The sequence below is a fragment of the Cynocephalus volans genome, chromosome 3 (genome assembly GCF_027409185.1).
Source record: "Cynocephalus volans isolate mCynVol1 chromosome 3, mCynVol1.pri, whole genome shotgun sequence".
NCBI classification, from domain to species: domain Eukaryota; kingdom Metazoa; phylum Chordata; class Mammalia; order Dermoptera; family Cynocephalidae; genus Cynocephalus; species Cynocephalus volans.
The window spans coordinates 145,995,278-146,006,124 of NC_084462.1; the positions used below are offsets into that span (position 1 = coordinate 145,995,278).

The 10,847-nt window shown below is 33.7% G+C and overlaps 1 non-coding gene across 1 annotated transcript; it reads right to left on the reverse strand.

The window, feature by feature from the left end:
- Nucleotides 1-2,963: 2,963 nt before the first annotated feature.
- Nucleotides 2,964-3,037, reverse strand: TRNAM-CAU (transfer RNA methionine (anticodon CAU)). The gene has a single exon. It is a non-coding gene; the product is annotated as a tRNA-Met (tRNA).
- Nucleotides 3,038-10,847: the final 7,810 nt, after the last annotated feature.

Genomic DNA, 10,847 nt, shown 5'->3' on the forward strand with positions numbered 1-10,847 from the left:
TTCTTTTCCCTAGTGTTGAGGTTCAAAAGGCCAGATCTTAACCATGAACTAATCTTCATCTTTTCAATGTCTTGTATGTTGATTTAGTTTCATCTGGAAGTATTTCTATTAGCTTTCCTCTTGGATTTATACATCTATCTGTAGCTATCTACTACACAGATATATACCTTTTTACCCTCATCTTACCATTTGACAATACCACGTTAAGTATGCTTTACACAGCTGTTCCTCCATCAAGGTCATTTGCAAGAGGAAGTCGGTTTCTGAAGATATCTTGTTTCGTGGGTTAAGGATCCATTCAGGGATTCTCATTAGTTTTTACACTGTGTTCTGACCCGCTGGACTTCTTTCTAAGGAGCTTGCGGAAGGAGCAGCGAGAGGTCGCATTCTGATCTTGCCTGGGTTTCTGACCACTGAAAGATATTTGTTCACGTTCTCTTTCTTCCTTTGGACAGAATCTGGTGGTGACTTCTAAATGCATCTCTTCCAAATAGGTCTGCCTGTCGCTTTGGGACCTCTGTTGGGAGAAGAGGGTATGGGGCACACTGCGGCCGGCTGGACAGTGAAAATCTTAAAAGTCTCCTTCACAAATATCGGTAAACTGGTAACCTCAATTTACCCCATTTGCCAGAAACAATTCGGATGAAAATATAGAGTGAAAATAAACCAGTGAGTTGTATTACTATGTTTTACTGACATGTGGCTAAAATTTGGAATGAAAGCTATAAGATCTCTGTGTCTGCCTGTATGCTTATGTATGCATATGTATGTATGTATGTATATAATAGATATGGGATATTTTTCTACCTCTAGATTTATTTATTTATATTTTTTTGGCAGTTGGTCAGTGTGCATAAAACCCTTTAAAGAAATTCTGTTCATATTAGTGTAGAGATAAATGAGTGGTTGTATAAATTAAATATTCCTAAAATTCTCACAAATATAGAAACTAACCCAAATGTTTTTTAAAGCTCATGAGATCTGGGGCAATGTTTGGGAAATAAAACTAGTATTAAAATTGTTGATAAAATAAAAACAGGAATATCTTCAGAATTGTCAGCATTAAATACAGTGAACAATTTTATTCTACCTGAGTTTACTAGTCAAACAAGCTTTTGTTATCTCTATTAGATATTTAAGACTATAAAACTATAAATCCAATCTAAGCACAAAATGTTCAATAAAAATGAATTGCTTGATGCATGTCAAGCACAACAACAAAACTGAAAAAAAGAGAGAGGAAAGAACCATATATCCATATATTTAATTTTTTAGATTCTTTGCTTCTGTAATTTTTTTTTTTTTTTTTGGCAGCTGGCCAGTACAGGGATTGAACCCTGGACCTTGCTTTCCTGATATTTTTGATACTTGCCTGATTTGTTGAATAATAACTTAAGATGATGGTTAGCTTTGTGTTTAATGTCTGATGAAATTTTCATGAGTAATTCACATGTAATTGTTAAGAAGAAATGAATTTTAAAATATAAGTGGAATAAATATTTATAAATGAACTTTTCAGCAATAATTATGTTTTATAATATGTCAACTTAACAGTTTTCAAAATCTGGAAACCTGCAACTTTAAAGTTATTCTAAGTTAAATTAAGTAATAAATATTTATTAAATGTCTGTATCATTTCTAAGTAATATAAATTACTGAAACATTAACTGTTAAGCATAAGTTTAAGTTTATATACTTTTGGCATCTTATTTTTATATGGTGTAGAGAAGCTAAATATATTTAGGTCTGTTAATAAACATATCCTTTGCCACATGAAAAATTGTACTATGAGGAAAAGCATATATATACCTATAAAAAAAAGTGAGAGGTAGTCAAAAAATAGAATGTGTTTTTGAAAAGGAAATGTATGAAGAACACTTTTTTTGTTAAAAAAATAAGAGTAATTCTATTCTACAAGTTGTTTCAGAATGAAAAGGGAGAAAGGAAAAAACAGAATGGATTAAGAAAATTTATGAAAGTCTGTAGAAAGGAATCTTATCTTGTGGGTCAAAGCTGGCTGAAATTGGATGGATTCATTTATAAGATTTTATTATAATTAGCTTTAATATTAATAGCACTCTGATGTAAAACTAGGATTTGGTTTTCTCTCTCTGTAAAATGACAATTTTCTGGCAGTATTGGTCTGCTCTTGATAAGTGATTGTAAAAGGTTTGGTTTTGGGTTTTCTTTCTTTTTAAGTTATCTGTCTAGAAAACAAATTATTAAAATAATTCCGTGTGTTTCATGTTGTCTTTATCCGGCCTTTGAGTCCTTAAGAAAACTGAGTCTTCTCAATATTAAAAGAGTTAAGTTTTGTTCACAATCATGTAAGTTTCTGTATTTGCCTTGAAAATCTTTTATTGTCACTTTGGTTAAGTAGATAACCAAGTATTGATTTGTAGTAACCTGTGATTATATTTAATCAAGTATTTTAAACCTTTTTGACAACTTCCCAAAATCAAATTCTAAGTGGAGTCTTTTTGACCTTGAATGTTGAGGGCCCCTGGAAAATCTCAAAAGAATCTGTTCTCTCTCTGTATTGGATTATGTCCCCTCAAAACTCACTGAAGCTTGAATTTTGTCCCCCCAAGTTTTGCATATTAGAAACTTAGCCCCCATTGTGACTGTTAACAGGGTGGGAAATCCTATTATGGTAATTGAAAGGTGGAGCCTTGAAGATGTGATTAGATTATAGGACCACATAGTGAATTGATTTAAAATGGTGGTCATGGGTGTGGTTTGGAGGACTTTTTAAAAAAAGGAGAATCTGTTTCTGTCTCTCTCTGCTCTGCCATTTTGTAATGTGATAATATACCATCACTGAAGTCACCACCAAAGAAAGCCTCTTCCTAGCCTCTGAAACTGTAAGTAATAAATTTTGTTTTCTTTATAAATCACCCAGTTCTGTGTATTTTGTTATAAGCAACGTAAATGGACTAATTCTCTCTCTTTTTCTTTGCAGCTGGCTGGTACAGGGATCAAACCCGCAACCTTAGTGATATGAGCACCATACTCTAACCAACTGAGCTAACCAGCCAGCTCCTGTTCTCTCTTCTTACAAAAAGAGAGATGTTTAACTGATTAGGCTTATTTAATATGTTAAGTTGCATAGGAAGAATTGTCAGATAAGAAGTGATAATAAACCTACTTATATATATATAATTTATATAGCTGTTTCAAAAAATGTATGAAGTTCATAGAAATTTATCAGTACTTTCACTGTTCACGATATGTATGCATAATGTCATCAGTCATAATTCCAGTTATGTTAAAATGTTGTATGGCACAGACACAACTAAATTTTCTTATCAAATGCACTCTCATTAGATCTTTAACCATCGCCATGTAAAACATTTTGTCATTCACAGACAGTTATTGTTTTATTCTAATGCTTTCCTGAAAGCTTTTGTGAGGAACTATGATACAAGATTGCTTCATCTTTGAAGAGATTCATGAAAAAGACTCCAACAGGTACTCCGAAAGACAAATCTCTGAAAACTTTAAGATTATATCATGGGACTGGGTAAGAATTTCCAGAGCTTTAATGAAGAAAGTGATGGGTTTATAAAACTGCTAACCCAAAATTGAGCAGAACAAGAATTAATTACATAAAATTGAATAAACCGATGAGAATGACTATAATTTTTTATGAATTTTTGTTTGAAGATTAGCAAAATGTTGATAATTTTTGAAGCTGGGTGATGTGTACATGGGGGTTCATTATATCAGTTTCTGAAAATGCCCATTAAAAAGTAAAAGAAAAAAAAAAAATTTTTGTTTGAAACATTGCTAGTTCTTTAATATTTTGTTTTCCAGATTTAAGGAAGTCGTTTTGATCTTAAGCTGTCTGTAGCTTATGGAAATTATGTAAAGTGTACTTTTGTAAACAGAATTAAAATATTTATTTTTTTCCCCTAACTGATCCCTCCAGAATTTTAAAAGTATTAGTGAGTATTATTTTCAAGGCAATATAGTTATTTGCATGAATTCAACAAGAATCTGTTCTCCTTGTAACAGGACAAAACTGAAATGTTGGTTATATTATCAAGGCTTTGACTGTAATATCATATTTTGAGATATGGCCAGAAAGTTTTAAGGAACTAAGGTTGGCTTTAAGGAACCAATGCTAATAAATACTCTTGGAAAAAACCAGCCTGAAACCTGGCTTAAAAGGGTTCCTGGCCTTTCAGGTGAGTAAGGAACGTCACTTCCTGGCGGGCCCAGGATCCTGTAGATACTTTGGGGTCCTCAAGAAGAGAGAAACAGGTACTCAGATCTATAGGTATTGCAGGCAAAGTCTGCCAACCAGTGATTGATTCGGCTTCCTAGCCTCAAGAGGCTTTTAAAAGTCCAATCTGAGATTGCTTATTAAGAGTTCCAGGGCCGAGCCCGTGGCGCACTCGGGAGAGTGCGCCGCGGGTTCGGATCCTATATAGGAATGGCTGGTGCACTCACTGGCTGAGTGCTGGTCATGAAAAAGACAAAAAAAAAGAGTTCCAGCAAAGCAGATTTAATAAGAGCCTATATAATCAATCGCTCTTCTTGTGGAATCTATGTAAATAATCAGGCCAAGTTTAATGACACTAGACTTATCTTGCAAACAAACAAATTAGTCTTACTATGATTATCTTTTGTAGAAATGAGCATGACTGTAAAGAGAAAAATTATGTTTCAGTAGAAATCTATAGTGCACACTTGAGGATATCAGATTCTAGTCCTGTTCATTGTCTTTGAGGTTTTGTTATCTACTTGTCAACTGCACTGGCTCCTGCAAATGAATTACAAATTAAATGAATTATTCTACTTTGCTCCAATATTTGGCTATGAGTCTCTAACATTTCCAATTTTCTCCCATTCTTCTGACTTGGAATCACTAAGAACATAAACTGCCTTTTTTCCAAAGCTCTTCAAGCTGAAGGTGGACAAGTTGATATAAAATCAGAGAAACCACCACATCAGCTCATGTATAGACAACCTTCATTCCTGTTTCTGTGTAGGGCACTCAGAATGTTCACCAGAACACCACCAGAGACATTCAAACTGCAAGACAGGCCTCAAGCCCAAAATCTAGAAGTCTTCTTGACTGGCTGCCTTCCAGACTCAGGAACTGAGTTTATAATTTGCTCTGAACATTAATCTTTGTTTTCCTTTTGTTACCACTGAAATGCCTCTTATTAAATATCTGATTGCTTGCACCATATAGAGGCCTAGCTTTGATGGAAGCCCACCTGCAACATTGAAATGAGACACAATTGTTTAACTGGACTAAATTAGTCCCAGAACTGAGAGGCTGGTTCAAACGGTTATGAGACAATCTAACAGCATAGCTTCTGGACTGTGAAACTTCTTGAGGAAGTTTCAAATGGGAGAATGAAGAGGTTCAGGGAATACTACTCCAAAATATGCCACCTTGGCATATGGAGAAACAGCAGAAGCAGGAAGGTCACTGTTAAATCCCCCACCCTTCTTCCATAAAGCAGTTCTTAAAACCTAGGAAGAATTTTCTGACCTTCCCCTGAAGCAAATCATAGGACCCTCATCTGAGAGGTAACCTCTCTATAGCTACAGGAAAGGAACATCCTTCTCTCTGGAGATAAAGGGTCATAGAGAAGAATCTGAACAAAAAGGCCTTGCTAAGTTCTCTCCAGTTTATTACCATTAGATCATACCCTTTTTGTTTTATCATATTTCTCCATGACTGTCCACTCCTCATCAACCTAGCATAAAAGTACATATGTTTAACCATTTCTTTGGGTCTTCATTTTCTTATGAAATCTCCTGGATCATGTAAAACTTACATTAAATAAATGTGCATGCTTCTCTTTTGTTAATCTGTCTTTTGTTTTAGGGACCTCAGCCATAATCCTAGGATGAGTAGAAAAAAAGATATCTTTCCTTCCCTACACAGTTCTACAAACAGCTTTTTCTATTTAATAATTCTAGCAGACGTATAATAAAATCTAGGGGCTTTATGCATCTCAATAGATATTCCTGTTAAGTCTCCCTCACACCAGCAAGATCCTTGTGAAAGGCTCTTTTACCTCTTGTGTACTCTTGTTTTGGGGCAGCAATCTTGTTTCCACATCATAAGTCATTTTGCATAAGTGGTCTAACTACTTTTGATGATTCTTTATTTCAGATCCTTTTTTTCTCTCTGCCAACAGATTTGACAGTTTCAGAGTAACCTTGTTCTTTTGCAAAGACTTAAACTTTAATTCCTGATCATTCCCATTCCCATAAGATACAGGTCATCACCCTCCACCCATTTCTCTTTCCAGCCTTATCTCACAAGACCCTAACACAGACCAAAACCCCGGGCCTATCTCCTGCCCAAGAAGGGAGTTGGAGTGTTTCAATTCTGCTTGGCTCTGCTTTTTGTTTTCTTTTTTAAAGTTTCTGCATCTTGCTAGGTTATTTATTGTTTTCTCAAGTCTTGATATATGGTGAAGAATTTATTTCCTGGTTTCGTTTTCCTCCTAAAACTATTAAACAATGGGCTGAGCCCGTGGCGCACTTGGTAGCGTGCTGCGCTAGCAGCGCGGCGACGCTCCCGCTGCGGGTTCAGATCCTATATAGGAATGACCGGCGCACTCCCTGGCTGAGCGCCAGTCACGGAAAAAAAAAAAAAAACAAAAAAAAACTATTAAACAGCATATTACAAAATGAACAGAATAGTTGTACCCTGAGTCCTCTTTCTCTCTCTTTTTTCTTTCACAGGGGTGTATGTGACATCAACCTCTTTGGATCTCAGTTTTATAATCTGTCATTTACAAAGATTAATAACTAACTCATATGGCTGTTGTGAATTTCAGAGTATGTGTTTTTACTCTCTGAGCAGAAGGTGTCTGACTGAGGTGCTTTCTGCATAAAATAGTATAGCAGAGTGGCAAAGAACACAGAGAGCTGCACTGCCTAATACAATAGTCACTAGCCATATGAGGATATTGAGCACTTAAAATAAAGCTAGTTCAAATTGAGATATTCTTTAAATTACAATCAATGTAATAAACCAGTGTTAATGTTTACATATTAACAGACTAAAAGAAGAAAAACTGTATGAAATTCTCTCCATACATGCTGAAAAAGCATGTAACAAAGTCCAACGTCCATTCCAGATTAAAAATAAATCTTAGCAAATTAATAATAAAAGAGAACTTTCTCAACCTGATAAAGAGCATTTACCTAAAACATAAAGATAATATCATACTGACTGGTAAAAGATTGAATGCTTTTTCCCTAAGAACAAGGCAAGAATATCCACTTTCATCAATTTTTTTTGACATTGTACTAAGGGTTCTAGCTAATGCAATAAGGCAAGAAAAGAAATAAAAACATTCAAATTATAAAGGAAGTAGTAAAACTGTCTTTCTGCTCAGACAACATGATCGTCCAAACAGAAAATCATTTGGAATTGGGAAAAAAAAAAAAAAAGCTACCAGAACTAAAACGTAAGTTTGGCAAGTTAACAGGATACAGGATTAATATATAAAAATCAATTGTATTTCTTTATACTATCAATAAATAATCAGAAATTGAAATAAAAAATCCAATTACAATAGCATTGAAAAATATCAAATACTGACAAAAGATATGCAAGACTTGTTCACTAAACAACTACAAAACATTGCTAAAAAAACTAAAAAGATTTAAATATATGGTGAGATATACCATATTCATGAATCAGAAGATATAATATTGATAGGATATCAATTTTCAAATCAATTTATAGATCCAGTGTGCCTTCGGTTGAATGTCCCCCAAAACTTAGTTCCCACTGTAACTGTTGAGGGTGGGAGATCCTATTATGGTAATTGAAAAGTGGGGCCTTGAAGAGATGATTAGATTGTAGGACCATGCCATAATGAATGGATTAAAAATGGTTGTCATAGGTATAGTTTGGAGGGCTTTAAAAAAAGATTGAATGAGGAGGTTAGTCTCTTTTTCTCTCTCTGCTCTCTTGCTGCTCCACTACTTGCAATGTATATCCTGCATCACTGTTGCCACCACCAAGACCTTCACCAGATTTGTTCCTTGCACTGTGGACTTCTCAGCCTCCAAAACTGTAATAAATTTTATTTTCCTATAAATTACCCAGTAACATGTATTTTGTTCTAAGCAACAGAAACAGACTAATACACAGTGTAACCCAATCAAAATCCAAGTAAGCCTTTTTGTTGTAATTGGCAACAAAATATATATGAAAATGAAAATAACCTAGATGAGCCAAAATGCCTCTGAAAAAGAGCAAAGTTGGAGAACTTACACTACCTGACTTGAAGATTTCTTATACTGCCATAGAAATCAAGATAATGTGATATTAGCATCAATATAGGCAAATAGATCGATGAAATAGAATAGAATGACTATAAATAAACCCACACATATACAGTCATTTGATTGTCAACAAAGTGGCAAATCCAAGTCAGTGGAGATAAGATACTTGTTTCAACAGGTAGAACTAGAAAAATTGGATATCCATTTGCAAAAACAAAACAAAACAAAACTTTAACCCATACTTGGTGCTATATATAAAAATTAAAATGGAACCTTGACCTAAATTTAAACCTAAAACTAGAAGAAAACATAGGAAAAATCTTGTAACCTTGGGTTATACAAAGAGTTCTTACATATGATATCAACAATCTGTAAAAAAAAAAAAAAAAAAAGATAAATTTGATTTCATTAAAAATTTTTAAACTTTTTATCTTCAAAAAATGCTGAAGGAATAAGGAATGAAAAGATTAGACACAAACTGGAAGAATACATTTGCCAATCACATATATGACAAAGGACTTGCCAGAAAATATAAAAAATTCTCAAAATTCAATAATAACAAAACACCCAGTAAAAAAATAGGTGAAAAAAAATTGTTTTCTGGATTAGGGAAATCTGTAGAGATGGAAAACAGATCCGTGGTTGCCTAGGTCTGGAGTGGAGTGTTGGTGGTAACTGTGGGGTGATAGTTAAGGGGAGCGAGGTTTCTTTTGAGAGTAATGAAAATATCCTAAAATAAATTGTGGTGATGGATACACAACTGTGAACATACTAAAAGCCATCAAATTGTATACTTAAGTAAATAAAATATAGGGCTGGTTGACTGCTCAGTTGGTCAGAATGTCCAGCCTCATAACACCAAGATTACAGGTTCAGATCCCTGTACCAGCCAGCTGCCAAAATACAACAAAATAAAAGTAAAAAATAAAAGGTTATCGGGACATGTTAACTTTTTCCAATACCTTCCTGTTATTTTACCCCATCTTTTTGGGGAATTTCAATCATTTCTTGTGGTCAAGTTATTTTCATCTTTACGTTATGTATCCTTTAAGACTTGGTAATAACATTTTAACTTGTTTTGTAATTTTTCATAATAATTATTATAAAACAATCTGTGATTAAATGGGTTTTTAATTCTCACCACCAATCTTTCGATACAGTGATCTCAACATTCCTGAATCTCTATTTCAATCAGTTTCTTGGTTGGCTTGAATCTTTGAATACTTTTTCAGGAAGAATGATGGGTGGTGTGTATTTTCAGATTCTTTGCATAGCTGAATTTATCTGTCTGTTGTCTTCACATAGGAAGTGACATCCTGACTAAGTATAGAACTGTTGGGATTCAATCTCTTTCAAAGTACAAGAGCTTTGTTTCATTGCTTTTTGGTATCTAATGCAGAAGAAAAGTCTGAGCATGGTTTGATTCTTTTTCTTGTTGGTATTTGCTCTTGATTTTAGTTTTAGCTTGTGTGTTTGTATGATTCTTCTGTTTTTTTCTCTTGAAGTTCAAAATTTTCTCCAGAATACATCTAAGTACTGGTCTATTTTCATTAGCTTTTTTCTTAAAATACTCACTTCCCATTGACTTTTAAAGTAGAGAACTTTAGAATGCAATATTCATTTTTCTAAGAATCTTAATGACGCTGCCTTTAAACTATAGGGCAATTGACTTCTACAGAACACTGGTGAGATTCTAGCTTTAAATTATAAATGCCAACTGGAGTGTCCAAGAGTGAAATGACAAGGTTTTTGTTTTATTTTCGACAAAATAAAATAAAATAAAATAAACAAACAAACAAAAAAGAATCTTAACGACTATTGATGTCGTTGATATATTATACATTATTTTAAAAATGAACTAGAAAATAGTTTTTTTGAAAATTTCTATATTCAAGAAGCTACCTTTTTATGGGAACCATGTTCAGATTTTTTATTATTTTATTCTTAGGCGTCACAAAAATTATCATTATTTTGATTTGCAGTAGCTTATCAGTGGCAAAGAGATTAATGGATAAATGTTCAAAATAAACATAATGGATTAAAAACAAAATAAAGCTACTAAATAATGATTTTTAAATTAATCAGGTTTATCTTAGTCTGAGTTCTCAAGATAAATTTGCTTGGTTATTAACCAGGAGAAAGAGGAGCAGAAATAGAAGGAGGGAGAGAGGGAAAAAAGCAAGAGGCAGAGAGGGATGGAGAGAGACACAGAGAGAGAGAGAGAGAGAGAGAGAGAAAACACAGAAATTAGTGGGTGAAAGAAATAGACAAATAAATATAGTGATTCAGAGCAAAGAACACACACACACACCCCAAGAAAGAAGAGAAATAAGATTTTGAGTTGTAAGGGCTTCATGTAGGAGAAAAATGCAATGGAGGTAGACCCACAAAGAAAAACAGGAAAAAAATAAGCAAGAAAAAGAAAAGTTCAGAGAAAGATTATCAGTAGGTTTTTTTGAGCACAAAAGTTTATTTTTAGTACAAAAAAATGTATTGGGCAGTGAAATTCAAAATAGGTGATTGCTTATTATTATAGCTATCTGAAATTTTAATTAAAACAAGCCAATATTTCT